Source organism: Oryctolagus cuniculus, chromosome 9 (genome assembly GCF_051225735.1).
Source record: "Oryctolagus cuniculus isolate XC-2025 breed Fujian yellow rabbit chromosome 9, ASM5122573v1, whole genome shotgun sequence".
Classification (NCBI taxonomy): Eukaryota; Metazoa; Chordata; class Mammalia; order Lagomorpha; family Leporidae; genus Oryctolagus; species Oryctolagus cuniculus.
The window spans coordinates 14792333-14808671 of NC_142875.1; positions in this window are offsets into that span (position 1 = coordinate 14792333).

Genomic DNA, 16339 nt, shown 5'->3' on the forward strand with positions numbered 1-16339 from the left:
AATCTACTGGTGTCATTTTCTTGGACTTCCTGGCTTTCAGAGCTGTGAAAAATAAATTCCTGTGGTTTATAAGCCACCCAGTTGACTACATTTTGTTCTAGAAACCTGGCCAGACCAAGACAGAATTTGATTCGTTGTGACTGTTGCCCATTCCCTTGCTGGCTGTTAGTTGTGGATCACCCTCAGCTCTTAGAGGTCACCTATATTCTGTGCCTTTGACCCCTTCATGCGAGCCCTTTTCATGTGCTTGGAATTGTTCTGAGGTCTTCTGCCATCACCCTAAGGAAGCTCTACTTTTAAAGGGCTCTGTGATTAGATTATCTTCAACTGAATAACTCCAAGTCAACCAAAAACTTGCTTTTTCCAAATGACATAATACACATAATCACAGTGTTTATATGTCAGCAGATCACAGGTCCCACCACACTCAAAGGGGAAAGGTTTACACAAAGGTGAAAGTCATTATTCATTCTGCAATTCTACCTACTGCATTTGCCTTCTCGTGTGTGATTGAATGTTAGCAAGAGTGCAAGAATCCTGCTACCTAATCATTCATTGAAAGTCTGGGCCTGAACAAGAGACTGAAGTATTACTAGAGTAGTCATACTGTGTTAATGTAAACTAGGGGGCATGTCTCTCTGTGTTTGTTTGGGAGTAGGCAGTTCTAGACTCCAGTATCCAAGATGTGTGTGAGGATAAATGGCTTTGGTTTCTTTTGGAAATTGTAGTTCATTTATACAATTCCAAAACATAGACATTTTAAAAGAAATTTGAAAGAAAATCAAAATTTCCCAGAGTTTAAATTTGGGGTGTCTTTGTCCATGTATGTATTCTCCAATATTGTATTATGAGCACTTTTTTCTATCATTAATTGCTCCTCACAAATACAATTTCAATGGGTATACATAGTGCTCTATCCTTTAGGTATGACATGGTATTTTTTCTGCTATTTCCTATTATTGGATATTTAAGTAATTGCTTTCAACAATTTGTTGTAAAATACATCTTTGTACTTTTATGACTGATCTCTAGATGTGGGATTTTTTGTGTTAAAGATTATGAAAGATTTTAAAGCTTCTTACATATACTCACCAAATTTATCTCTATGAAGATTATACCCATTATATTACCTTCAAGAGAATATGAGCAATCTTATCTCACTGCAATCTTTCCTCCCATTAATTATTTAACCATCATCAGTCAATTTGATAGCATGTTGAACTCTGTGAACTTGCCAACATCTGATCACTTTATGGCCCACAGAAACATCACTTTCATATAGTTCAACCTAAAATATTAATGATAAGGATTAAAATCCTGGCAAACACTTTCTGAGCCCATACTTTCCTAGTTGTGGATGAAGAAACACGTGTGTCTCCAGGCAGTGGAGGCCAGAGGCTATGTGTCACTTCCTCGGATTATTTTCAGGGAATTGGTTTGGGCCCAAGCAGGCTCCACTTGTGGTGGATGCCTTTGCAGATTTAGATATCATTTACAGTTATCTGTCCAAGGGGACTGGTTTTTTGGAAACTGGAAAGCAATTGTATTGTCAGTTTTCTGTGCTATAGTGAGATACCCAGTATGTGGTGCTAGCCCCAGTGAGGCTCCTCTGGCTACATCACCTCTTGACAGAAGGCATCATGGTGGGAGGATCTTTAAGAGGGAGAGACACATGGTAAGACAGGAAGAGAGAGAGAGAGAGAGAGAGAGAGAGAGAGAGAGAGAGAGAGACTGGGGCTAGCTGCAGTCCCAGGAGAACTATGTCAATCCCTTCTGAGGGCACACCCCCAGTGACCTAAGGATGTCCCACTAAGCCCACCTCTTAAAGGCCCACCACCTCTTTTTTTTTTTTTAAGATTTGTTTTATTTTATTTGAAAGACAGAGTTAGAGAGAGGTAGAGACAGAGAGAGAGGTCTTCCACCTGCTGGTTCACTCCCTAGATGGCTGCAATGGTTGGAGCTGCACCAATCTGAAGGCAGGAGCCAGGAGATTCTTCTGGGTCTCCTACATGGGTGCAGGGGCCCAAGGACTTGGGCCATCTTCTACTGCCTTCCCAGGCCATAGCAGAGAGCTGTATCGGAAGTGGAGTGGCCAGGACTAGAACCGGCGCCATATGGGATGCTGGCGCTTCAGGCCAGGGCTTTAACCTGCTGCACCACAGCGCCGGGTCCGGCCCACCAACTCTTTTTTTTTTTTTTTTTTTGATAGGCAGAGTGGACAGTGAGAGAGAGAGAGACAGAGAGAAAGGTCTTCCTTTTGCCGTTGGTTCACCCTCCAATGGCTGCTGCGGCTGGCGCGCTGCGGCCGGTGCATTGTGCTGATCCGAAGCCAGGAGCCAGGTGCTTTTCCTGGTCTCCCATGCGGGTGCAGGTCCCAAGCACTTGGGCCATCCTCCACTGCCCTCCAGGGCCATAGCAGAGAGCTGGCCTGGAAGAGGGGCAACCAGGACAGAATCCGGCGCCCCGACCGGGACTCGAACCCGGTGTGCCGGCGCCGCAAGGCGGAGGATTAGCCTATTGAGCCACGGCGCCGGCCTCACCACCTCTTAATATCACCACGCTGAGAACCAAGCTTGCAAACACATCTGTCCTGTTGGTGCACATTTAGGCCACATCCAAATCATAGCAGTAATTCATTTTACAAGAATTCTTTTCAGGTTGCCGTCATTGTCCTTTTCTATATCGGAAGTGAGCATTGGAGTAACTTGAGGATTTGCCATCACTAGTAAAATCGAGAAAGAAATCATTACAAACAGTCACTTCAACATTTTAAAATCTTTTCTTAATTCACAGAACACTTGTTTCAGCCAAATTTGGATGACGTCAGTGATGTTCTGCCCCCAGCTGATCCCTGAGAATGAGACAGAAAGAAGCCGCTGAAGGGCTGAGTAGTTAGTTGGCGTTTCTGCCCGTCTGTTTCATTCCAAGAAAAATTTCTCTTGCTGCAGTATTCTCATGCAGCACCCCCGCTCTGTGCCCTTGAGGACATTTGGTTACTTAGCAGGCTAACAGTTTAAATACAAGACCCGAATTTTCAAATCCATAATCATTTTCTGAAGGTAGATGGGGCTTTGCATTGGCTTCCACCAGTTCAGGGTTTGACTCGACCTCTGCAAAGTGGTCTCTAGTGCTGGCGACCTGATGGCTGGTCCCCAGCTTTCTCTTTTTTTGTGGAGCATAGTTGAGGGCTTGCAGCTTAATGATTGCAGGTAAATATGGCAATGGCTAGGAGGCCCCTGGGTGGACAGGCATGGGTGAGAAAACCCTGAGCTCTTCTCGGAGCAGCATGTGGCTGAGTCAGGAGCAGCCCCCGGGTGGCGGTGACTCATTGTCCTGCAAGCCGGGGCTGCTACCTCAGGGGCACATGGAGAAGTCACGGGCATTTCTCAGAGGACTGCTGCTGCCCTATCGCCTCAGACTATTTTTGAACTTAGTGCTTCTGTCAGGAATTCCTTCCCCTAACAACAGAAGCTCTATCCTGCCTATCTCTCTGTGGGCATTTCAAGCCAGCCAGTGAAGCCCTGAAACGGAAAACAGACATGAGTTTATTCAGATTTTTAGGTGATTCAGTAGCAACCTCATACCTAGATCTTTGGGGAGCATTTCTCTCTTTTGGGGGTGAGAATGGGCTTGGCAATGGTGGGGAGTAGGAAGGTAGTATTGTGGATTGAGGCCCTTCTTCATTATGATATGCTTTTGAACTATTTGGAGTAGGTGGTAGATGTTAAAAATGCAAATTCTAGGGGTAGGTGGTGTTGTGGTATAGCAGGGCAGGCATCCCATATCAGAATTCTGGTTTGGGTCGGCCGGCGCCGTGGCTCACTAGGCTAATCCTCCGCCTAGCGGCGCCGGCACACCGGGTTCTAGTCCCGGTCGGGGCGCCGGATTCTGTCCCGGTTGCCCCTCTTCCAGGCCAGCCCTCTGCTGTGGCCAGGGAGTGCAGTGGAGGATGGCCCAGGTGCTCGGGCCCTGCACCCCATGGGGAGACCAGGAAAAGCACCTGGCTCCTGGCTCCTGCCATCGGATCAGCGCGGTGCGCCGGCCGCAGCGCGCCGGCCGCGGCGGCCATTGGAGGGTGAACCAGCGGCAAGGGGAAGACCTTTCTCTCTGTCTCTCTCTCTCTCTCACTATCCACTCTGCCTGTCAAAAATAAATAAATAAATAAAAAAATAAAAAAAAAAAAGAATTCTGGTTTGGGTCCCAGACGCTCCACTTTCCTTCCAGCTTCCTGCTATTGCACCTGGGAAAGCAGAGAAAGATGGCCCAAGTGCTTGTGTCTCTGGGTACCCATGTGGGAAATGCAGATGGTGTTCCTGGTTCCTGACTTTGGTCTGGCTCAGCCCTGGCTGTTGTGGCCATATGGTATGTGAATCAGCAGATGGAAGATCCCCCCCCCCCCCCATTATCTGGTATTCTACCTTTCAAATAAATTGCTAAAATAAATCCTTTAAAGATGCAAATTCAAATTCAGTAGGTTTGTGTTGGGACCTGAGAATACATATTTCTCAAGTGGTTCAGGACCACAGGATTTTTACCTTTGCTTGAACATATGGATTATCCTGGTGGGATTAAAAAATGACCAAAATCCAGGTTCCATCTCAGTTCAACTAACTCAGAATATATCTATCTATTGAGCGGGCATAAAGAGCCCCCTAGACTTTGTCTACCCATGACCATTTCCTCCTACACATTAATTTTGGCCACATCTGGACACACTGTGGGCCTTCTAATCAGCTGCCATGGCTTAAGCTCTTCCCTCAGCTATGCCATCTTCTTCTACTGATCTTTTCTCAGATGCCCAGGATAGCTTAGGTGTAGCCATTGCCACCCTTCGAGGCTGATTTCACACTCCAGTTCTTCTAAAATTCCCACTCCCTCTCCCTCAGAATCAATCTATGTGTATTGCACACCAGTCTGCTTTGTGTTGGTCATCTTGATCTATGTTACTTTCCTGCTCTATACTGTAATTTCCTTGAGAGTGAAGACCATGTCTTATTTATCTTTCCAGCCCTCCTGGTATTAAATACAACATGCTTTCACATAGGAGAACTCAATGCTGCCCCCTCAGTGGGAAACATGGCTTCTCAGCACTACAGTGAGAATGGTATCTCTGAAGGGTAGATGACGTCCCATCTTCTGGAGGTATTTTGTGAGAGCAGAGACCAATTCAGTGATGGATGGACTTGGTAGGTCCAGTATGGAGTAACTCTTCCAGTCTGAAGTAACTTCAAAAGGTTCTAGATAAGTCAAGTCAACTTTGGTTTAAATGTAGACTATGTCTACCTGACACTGAGAGCATAAGAAGCTTGCATTTGCTTTCACCTTGGAAAATTCACCTGCAACCTCAGACTTAATTGAGAATGACTCAGGATGGGGGTGGTTCTGGAAGACAGTTTGTGCTAAGGAACAGGAAAGGTGCTCATGTATACTGATCACCAATCAGCTCTGAGGTGGAATGTTTATCCATATGGTCTCTTATTTCTCACAATGACCCTATGAGGCGTATGCAATTAGTCACCTAACAATAGAGAAAGTGAAGCTTAGCCAGATCAGTTATCTGCTGATCCATTATGTTGACCATGTTTACACCAAACTCAGCCCAACTCCAAAACCAATACTTGCTTTAGAGGAGGCATCTGCACTTGTTTTTTGCCCAATCTCCAGCTGAGATTTCCTTTTGATTGAGAGAGAAGATGATGATGCAGCCTGCTCCTAAACCTGCTCACTCAATAGGACTGAGTCAATCCCCTTGGAAGCCCTCTTCCTCCTCCCACTGACTCTAGACTGGAAACTCCAAGGGGACAGGGATGGAGAACTTCACTGTGTATCTTGCTGTCCAGTAGAATTCAGAAGAGTGCAAAGGTTAATTGTACAGACTTAGAAAACAGACTTACCTATTTATCTACTTATTTACTTATTTTAAAGGCAGAATGATGTAACAGAGCGAGAAGGACAGAGATATGGAGATATGGAGGGAGAAGAGAGAGAAACACACTCATAAACACACACACACACACACACAGAAAGAGAGAGAGAGAGAGATCTTTCGCTCATTGTTTCACTCCCCAAATGGCTACAATAGCCAGGGCTGGGTCAGGCTGAAGCTAAGAGCCAGGAACTCCATCTGGATCTCCCACTTGGGTGGCAGGGGACCAGGCACTTGAGCCATCATCTGCGTTGAGCTTTCCCAGGTATATTAGCAGGAAGCTGAATTGGAAGCAGGGCTGCTGGGACTCCAATCAGGCGTGACATGTGGCAACTTAACCTGCTACACCACAACACTGGCCTCTGCAGACTTTGTTGTATGACACAAGCGAAAGCTCTTGATCTGTCACTCACTAACTTGTAGTCTTGCCAGTCTAGCTGAACCCCTGAGCCTTGGTTCTTTATATTTTGGGTTGCAGTGAGCATTAAGCAGAGGAAAGTACTTAGCTTATTCCCTCACATGTATTAGACATTCAATAAATTTTGGATGGACCAAATTTTCCCCATTAGTCTGTAGCAGATATGACTCTAGACTCAAACCCACAAACACATTTTGTACTTTTCCACAATTCAGTGCAATCTTAAAATAGGTCCCTATTCTTTTGAGATAAATGGAAATGTTCCATGTGAGTCTCTCATTCCCTTTCACGGCAGGTATATGTAGACCCTAGGTGGTTCCAAGGCATCATGGGAATGGAGAACATCTGTTTTTTTTTTTTTTCATGGCATCTGTCCACAGGAAAATTTGCTAATCACTGGACCTTACATTGTTGAGCCATGGGTCAGACAATCCCTCTCACGGGTCCTTCTTTCTTCCTGGGGACCTATCTAGACAAAGAGATAAGCTCCTTCTACTGTTGGTCTCAACAAGCCTCTGGTGGGTTTAGCTGCTTCCCTGGGATGTCTACCAGGAAGCAAAGCACTAGACCCTTCACCTGGGGCTTGCCAATAGTCTTTATCTCTTGCCTGACTCACTGAAAACAGACATGCTGACGCACACACTCACCATCTGTCTCCCTTGCTCGTCTTTCATGAGTCTGGGGAACAGTTTCATAGTCTGGGAAGGAGAAAACATCCTTTCTTGCCCCTGGCAGGCATTTTGTCCAAGTTTTTCCATCTCTATTAGGGCATCTATGACTTGAAACGCAAAAGATAAAACATATTTTTCATTCTCTCCTTTCCATAAATTTACACCTCTCCTTGGAGGCAATGAGCTCAAAATGGTTAGATTGGGATATGGGTAGGAGGGAAAGGGGGAAGCCAAGGGGAACACTAGATGTGCAGGGGAAACTAGGGGCTATGGCTGGGGAGTTCATGTCCCATCGTGGCTCTGCTTGGCTCCCAGTGATGTCAGGTCAAGCCCTGTCCTTGTCTCTCACCATTCTCATGCCCTTCACCTTTCAGCCTTGGTAGTTCTGTGGGTGTTCTGACACTCTGTGTGATTAAGGCCTTGTATTCAGGTGCTCCTGTTCCTTTTGCCTTTTTGGTTAGATGGGAAATTCATTTGTAATTCCATACAGAGCTTATCTGCATTCTCAGGCAGTGAATATTATGAAGAGCATTGTGGATTGACTCACAGAGGTAAGTACACGCACACTGCTGCCTTAATTTTCTTTCATTTGTCCTCATTAAGATAAAGAAATGTTTCTAAGTCTCTGTAATCATATGAAACTCTTTCAACATAAATAGTTATCTCACATTACTTGAATGGCATCTGACACAGTCCACGTAAGAAATTCAAGCCTATTAAAATATGGGCTCTGAGAGATCGCATACACAAAAGTCAGATTGCCTGTTTTGAAGTACATCAGCTACATTGTCTTTTTTCCCTTCAGTCATGTGGAATTCAGTCTTGGACCCCAGGAGAGGCATAATGCAGGGCATTGTGGGACCTCAGAGGAGGGGAGGGCAGCCAGGACTGGGTAGGGAGTCACTTCTCATGTTAGATGGACTTTGGACAAAAACAGGACTTCTGGTTTCTGGTCCATCATAGAAGGAGCTTGGCACAACGAGAAAGCATCTGAGCAAACTGAACCTCGCCAACTACTGCTATATCCATCAGAGAAGTGAGGGCGTGGGGGCAGTCCACTATCCCCCAAATGGAAGATACAGAGACAAAGGGAATAGTAACTTGCCAGATCAGAAGTCCAAAAGCAGAAACTCAGCAAGAACCAGGGTCAGGGAAGGAAAACCTAAACTCTGACCAGTTAGTTTGGATGGCTTTGTGTGGATGCATCTGAGAGATAAAAACTCCAGGGGGTACAGTTTTCTTTTTTTTTTTTTTTTAAGATTTTATTTGTTTACTTGAAGGTCAGAGTTACAGAGAGGCAGAGGCAGAGAGGGTGAGGTCTTCCATTCGCTGGCTCACTCCCCAATTGGCCGCAACAGGCGGAGCTGTACTGATCCAAAGCCAGGAGCCCAGAGCTTCCTCCGGGTCTCCCACGAGGGTGCAGGAGCCCAAGGACTTGGGCCATCCTCCACTTTTTTTCCTAGTCCACAGCAGAGAGCTGGATGGGAAGTGGACCAGCCAGGACACGAACCAGTGCCCATGTGGGATGCCGGCACTGCAGGTGGAGGCTTTACCTGCTAGGCCACAGCATCGGCTCCAGAGGGTACCGTTTTCAAGCAGGAGGTCCTAAACTTCTGTGACTTTTACTTCTGGGAGATCCACAATATTCTCATAGTGAATATTAAGAAGAAAGTTCCTTATACATGGCGGGGGGGGGGGGGAGAAGTAGCCATTTTGAATGGTACCCAGAAAACTCTGCTTGAACTACCAAGATTTGATCTCAAAAGAAGCTGTTTTACTGCAGCCTAACCCTGCAAACTATAATTCTTACCAAAGACTAATTGACACAGGCAAGGATACACAGTCTGTGTATCCCAAACTTTGTTTAAGAAGAGTTTGAGCGGCTAGCGCCGCGGCTCACTAGGCTAATCCTCTGCCTTGCGGCACTGGCACCTTGGGTTCTAGTCCTGGTCGGGGCGCCGGATTCTGTCCCGGTTGCCCCTCTTCCAGGCCAGCTCTCTGCTGTGGCCAGGGAGTGCAGTGGAGGATGGTCCAAGTACTTGGGCCCTGCACCCCATGAGAGACCAGGATAAGTACCTGGCTCCTGCCATCGGATCAGCGCGGTGCGCCGGCCGTGGCGGCCATTGGAGGGTGAACTAACGGCAAAGGAAGACCTTTCTCTCTGTCTCACTCTCTGTCCACTCTGCCTGTCAAAAACAAAAACAAAAAAAAAAAAAAAAAGAGTTTGAGCAGAACAGACACAGGTACAGAGATTGGCACCAGAGAGGACAGCCAGGTGGCTGGGACGCAAAAGACAAAGTGAGTAAGATGAGCCCAGGATGAGCCTGACAGTGATGTGACTGAGAAAAAAATTAACAGGGCCTGCCACCACGCAAATGTTTGTCAAAGAATCACACACATCCACCTAAGATGCTGTCTGGACAGAGGCCCACGGGACAGTTGCACCGTGCTTTGGGAACCTGGGGAATTTGGTAGAATCATGGGGGTCAGAGACGGCACTCCTGAGGGAGGGAGGCTTGAGGATGGCCTCAAAGGTGGAATGACTTTTTATATAAAAAGGATGTTTTCTAGGCAGAGGAAATAGAACAAGGACCTGAAAAGCGCTCCCCAAACATGGAGTTAAAAGACATTTGTCTTGGTGCAAAACATTTTGAAATTCATGCAGTTTTTTTCACACGTTACATTTTCTATATACTTTTGGAAGACCTCTGGATGTGCCAAGACCATCAGGTGGGAGCAACATGGCAGGAATGAATAACCAAAAGGCCAGGAGTCCAGTCGTCTTGGGTCTGTGAGACAGATGGTCAGAGAGTCAGGATGGATTTCTCCAGGAGGCTGGAGGGAACTGCAGAGTGACACAGCTGTCCCCCAATGTCCTGGACCCCCAGGATGCTGGAGTTCTTTATAGAAGATGGTGTCATATTTGCATATCTGACCCTACATATAGCCTCTCATAGACTTCAAGTCATCCCTAGATTACTTACCACACCTAAGACAAGTAAATGCTACTCAATATCTGTTTCACTGTGTTGTTTAGGGAAGGATGACAAGACAAAAAAAACCTGCCTATGTTTGGAACAGGTGCAATTTTTCTCTCCGATTATTTTCCATCCAGTGTTGATTAAATCTGCAGAGGTGCAAGCCACAGATGCAGAGGGCTCAGCCCACTTACAAACCAGACAGTGTGTGTGCTGCAGACATTTTCTTTAAACCTTTAGGCAGCTTTATAAAAGTGTAGGTATCACAGACAAATAATATCCAGTCTAAAAATAGCACGAGAACACTGTGGTGTGTATGCGGCTAGGTATGCCAGTTCCATAAATCATGTCTACAGTCTAGCAGGAAGCTCTGTCTGGGCTCTAGAAACTTGATGCAAAGGTTTGAAAGAGATAGTGTGGGCGCTCAGACCAAATAGTGCTGTGGCCTGAAAGCTGGGAGCCTCTCTCCAGGTGCTGTCTCTGCCATGGGCTTCTCACCTGTTTGCCTGAGTATCTATCAGTTTTCTCATATTTAAAGTAGGAATGACACTTTCTGGTCTGGGTGTGGTGAAAACCTCCAAGTGAACATGTGGCACGCAGATCTGTGGGAAGGTCGCATCACCTTGGGAAAGGCTGCCAGATCTCTCATCCCCGGTACCCATCTCACTGAACCCGTGCCTGGAGTATCCCCAGGTGCTGGGCACTAGGAGCACTGTGGTGCGTGCAAATGCACGGTCCAGGTTATACACTCGGGGGCCTGCTCCCCCCACCTGGCTGATGTCACTTGATTGGCATTGATAGCCCTGCACGATAAGTGCTGGGACCCAGAGAGAGAACAGTTTTCCTTCTTTCATGGCTCTCAGAGTTCACTGAGAAAGGAATTTAATCAACAGCAGAGGGCTTTATGAAATAGGAATAAAGGAGAGGGCTGGGGAAGCCAACTAGGTGAGGTGGGCCTTCTCAGAAGAGCTCTCAGAAAAGAGGAGAAGTGGAGTGATTAGAAAATGATATAAGGCCAGCGCTGTGGCTCACTAGGCTAATCCTCCACCTTGCAGCGCCGGCACACCGGGTTCTAGTCCCGGTCGGGGCACCGGATTCTGTCCCGGTTGCTCCTCTTCCAGGCCAGCTCTCTGCTGTGGCCCAGGAGTGCAGTGGAGGATGGCCCAGGTTCTTGGGCCCTGCACCTGCATGGGAGACCAGGAAAAGTACCCGGCTCCTGGCTCCTGGCTCCTGCCATCGGATCGTGCGCCGGCCGCGGCGGCCATTGGAGGGTGAACCAACGGCAAAGGAAGATGTTTCTTTCTGTCTCTCTCTCTCACTGTCCACTCTGCCTGTCAAAAAATAAAAAAATAAATAAAAAAAAAATAAGAAAAAAAAAGTGGTGGTTTATGAAGTCACTTGCCCAGTCACACTTAAACTAAAGTCACTTCCACAGTGTTTTAAGCTTTTCCCTTAACACAAATAAAGCTTGCTTGCTTGATTGCATGGAAAGAAAACCAATATACTAAGAAAAATGAGAGGAGAAACAACAAATTTTCTGGATTATGTGAACATCATTCTCCCATTTCTCAATTAAATAGATGCTAACTTGTGTTAGAGAAATAGGCATTATGGGGCCGGTGCTGTGGTGTAGGGGGTTAAGCTGCCACCTGCAATGCTGGCATCCCATATGGTGGCTGGTTGGTGTCACAGCTGCTCCACTTTTGATCCAGCTTCATGCTAATGGCCTGAGAAAGCAGTGGAGGATGGCCCAAGTACTTCTGTCCCTGTCACCCACGTGGGAGACCCAGATAAAGCTCCTGACTCATGTCTTCGACCTGGTCCAGCCCTGGTCATTGTGGCCATCTAGGGAGTGAACCAGTGGATGGAAACCCCCCCTCCCACCTTTCTGTTACTCTTTCAAGTGAATAAATAAATCTTTAAGAGAGAGAGAGAAACTAGGCATCATAGAAGAGTAAGTTGCAAAGCATTTCATCAAACAAGGGCACTGGAAACTTGTTCATTGAAGCAAATGGTGATGTCTTCACAGTATGAAACCAGACCGATAATGTGCACTGTGGCAACAAATGCACAAACCTTTGGGAAACTCTCCACTCTAATCCTCCACCTTGCGGCGCCGGCACACCGGGTTCTAGTCCCGGTTGGGGCGCCGGATTCTGTCCCGGTTGCCCCTCTTCCAGGCCAGCTCTCTGCTATGGCCAGGGAGTGCAGTGGAGGATGGCCCAGGTGCTTGGGCCCTGCACCCCATGGGAGACCAGGAAAAGCACCTGGCTCCTGGCTCCTGGCTTCGGATCAGCGCGATGCGCCGGCCGCGGCGGCCATTGGAGGGTGAACCAACGGCAAAGGAAGACCTTTCTCTCTCTGTCTCTCTCTCTCACTGTCCACTCTGCCTGTCAAAAAAAAAAAAAAAAAAAAAAAAAAAAAAGAAACTCTCCACTTTGAAATGCTTTCAGAGGCTGCAGCGCCTGCCTTACCAACCTCACCGATTCCTGCGTTGAAGCACCCTCAGAGCGACTATATTTAGAGATAGGACCTTTATAGAAGTAATCAAGGTTAAATGAAGCCTTAAAGGTAGGGGCTTGATCTGATAGTGTCCTGATAAGGAAAGGCTCCAGAGTATATTCTTTCCCTCTCTCTCTCTCTCTCTGTCTCTGTCTCTCTCTCTCTCTCGTGCGCGCACGCGCGCATGTTCCCTCCCTCTCTCAGACACAACAAGCACATGACTGCCTGCAAACCAGGAAGAGGGTCCTCACCTGAACTCTACCGTACTGGCATCTTGATTTTGGACCTTCCATGCCTGGAAGAATTTCTGTTTAGTCAGGTATTTAAGCCTTGAGTCTTGTCATGGCAGCTCAAGCTGACTCATGCAGGGCCCTTAAACAGCTGTAAAATATCCTCAGGATAGCAAATCTTTGCCTTAAGTGGCACATGTTACATTGGGAAGCAGCCAAATGTTGCTTGAAGCCAAGGCTTTGGAACAAAGTAGTTGCGGGAACAGAATGAGGGCGTGCTTCCAGAATACGGCAGGAATGAAGTGCATTCTAAAAAGGAAGGCTCGCTTTGCGCTGGGTGGATTTGCTGGTGATCACCAAAGCGGGCAGAGGCAGCCTGATTGTCATCCCTGTGCAGTCTCCTGAAAAATCTCTTTGAAGGACAGCTGTCGTTTCCCCCTCAACTGAAAAGAGCAAAGACATATCAATATAAATTCTGGAAAAAAACCCAATTTTATAAAATCATAAATAAATTTAAAGAATACAAATTTGCTGCCATACCATTTCCAGAGATAACCACTGTAAGCGTTTTAGCGATGCCATTGCAGAACGTATCTATACGATCACACACACAAGCTCGTGTATTTTAGACTACAAGGAAAATGGGGCTTTGTATCTTGTCTTGTTTCTTCATCTCCTGAGTAGTTCAGTACACTTGAAGAAACACAATTAATATATTTGTAATCTTCAATACTATGAATGTACCAATCATTTAAAAATTATCTATTGTAGAACATTTAAAATCTTCTCTAACAGTTAAATTTTACAAATAATAAGATTTTAAACAATACAGGGTTCCATTGATTTGTCCAGTTGCCGTTAATATGTGAGTTACTGAATCTCATTTCAGTTCTAGAAAACTAGATGCACCAATTTCTTCCAGAGGGAAAAATTTTTATTTCTATTTTTAAATTATTTTTTGTTTATTCATTATATTTTTAACCATTTACTAAATGGTACTTCAGACTCATATTCTCACCAGGAAAATGTAGGAAAGCTACTGATACACATCATGTGATTTTATGCCACCAATACCAATGTTGTGGTTTAATATGAAAACAATTGTAGTTATACGTTTTGTTCTATTTTTCACTTAGGCATAAATACAAATTCAAGATGGTTTAAAGATAATCATTCAGGTCATTTGTCATAAAATTAGTAAAATATGCTTTCCAATAGTTTCCAAAGCCGCCATTTCATATATTAAAAGGATATTTGCAAGCATCTGATCTTATTCTACATGCAGCTCCATTTAAAATTATCATTTCATGGGCTAATTACAGAATTTCCTGTATTCAAAGAATTATTTTGCAAAACTTGTGATCAATACTTTTTATTACATAATATTTAGTAGTCATGCTCAATCAACAAGGTCAACAGAAACCTGTAAATTTTTTGCTAAATTATCTAATACACTAATACATATATTTTTCAGTGCAGTAACATTGAAATAATTCCTGTATTCTTTATGCATATGATTTTGCAAACAAGGTAATAACATAGAAATACACAAGAACTTATTTTCTTAAAGCAGGCAAGATTAACAGAGGTTAAAATTAAGTTTATTGACAAGCCAGAGACTGACCCTGGCTCTAGTATCACCAAACTTAAAGCAGCTCTTGGTCAGAAGAGTACATTAGAGGGTGCATGAAAGTGACACCTTGTGGTCTCCTTTGTGGTCTATTATTTGAGGCAATATTTTTTCTCAGCTTCTAAACTGTATTAACTCATAATAAAAAGCGCCTAGTCAAAATTTAGAACATTCTGATCAAAATGTTCTGAACATACCTTTCAGACCCCTGCTGGTGGTAATTGGGGCGGGGAACTGCCCCGTGCACACTGGGCACATCTTCCAGTGACTTTCAACATGTTCTTCAGATTTGCTCTGATCCTAGTTGGGAGGGAACACTAACTCACAGAGCAGGCACTTCTTGTGAACATCAAAGCTGGAATCAAAGCAAAAGCCTTGTCTGTGCAGTGGGAAGATCTTTAAATAAATGAGAACGGAGTAAGGAATGGATCAGGAGTTTTCAAGTAATCAGCAGATAGGCCATATTTTAGGTTGAATTTTGAAGTAGTCTAAAAAAGTCATGGAAAATGCATATTATGAAAAAACTATGCACAGATTTCAATTTTTTGTATCAAAATAAACATCTTCTTTTGAAGGAAGACTTATTTCCTTATTTATTTAAAAGGCAGAACAATAGAGAAAGAAGATACAGAGAGAAAGAGAGAGAGAGAGAGAGAGAGAGCGAGCATACACCCAATGGTTCACTCCCCAAATGGCTGCAATAGCCAGGTCTGGCCCAGGCCAAAACCAGGATCTAGGAACTCCATCCATGTTTCCCATGTGAGTGACAGGGACTCAAGTACTTGGGTCATCATCCACTGCCTTACCCTGTACATTAGCAGGAAGCTGGATCAGAAGCAGGGTAGTCAGGGCTTAATTGGTGCTCTGATGTGGGAGGCCAACATTGCCAGCAGCAGCTTAATCCACTGTGCCACAGTGTCAACCTCAATGAACTTATCTTTCTAGTATTTTCCCATCAGCCTTTTGAAATAATCTCATACATCACCACAGTGGGCACTTAATCCTAAAATTGGTCACAATTTCCCCCAAGTACCAAAAGGCAACAGAGTGGTCTGATGTCTCAGATCAATGTTTCCTGCTTTTGGTAGTAAGCTACTTAATGCAAAATCCATAACTCTGTAAATCCTAATTTATAGAAATTTCTCCTCTTTTTAATGAGTTAATCACAAAGCAATTTTACAGCTACATTTCAGCAAAAGAAAGACAAATGATACATACCTTAGTGTTTTCAAACATGGCTGAGTTTTAGTTACTGAAGGAACAACACCACTACAGTTCGCATAAAGTAGGTTTAATAAACTGAATGACAAAAATCTTACTTTATCACATAGATCAGTTCTCTATGTGGCTAATACACTCTGCCCCCGAAGTTTTTACTTATGTTGCTTTTCTCATCCTATGCAATTTTCTGCATGTACCATGTGGCAGATCTAGAAGGGGAGGATGGGAAAGACCAGCTTCTCTGTGACAGGCGGGTGTGACTATGGACGTGTGAACCCCAAGCCTTGCAGTTGTATCTTCAGTCTGTTTTGTCTTTTGAGCATCTAGACAGTGGGGCCTGCATCCTCAGCAGCAGAAAGCCCTTGCTAAAGATTATTCCAGATAAGTAGACACTGGAGTCAGAAGTGATGTCGCTGGGTGCCCCAGTCTTCTTTCTCCCTTGGGAAATAGGTCAGATGTGGACTTTATTGGTTGCATATGGACCCAGTGAGGGGCACGTATGCTAAAGGACGAGAGACAGGACATCATGCCCTTAACTTCTCTCAGTTGTCTTCTTTTTCTTACTCTCAGCTCTCAGGCCTCCTCTTCCCCCAGGTCTGGCCACTTAACTGACTTAATGACTCTAATTCTGTCCTTCAAAAACCTTAGCTTTTCACATTCTCCAGCAATAAAATCCAGTCTCTTCACATAACCCTCAAGGCTCTTTGGGATCTCACCCCACACCCACCAGTCTCCACTCTCCAGCTGTATTGAGTTGATGACA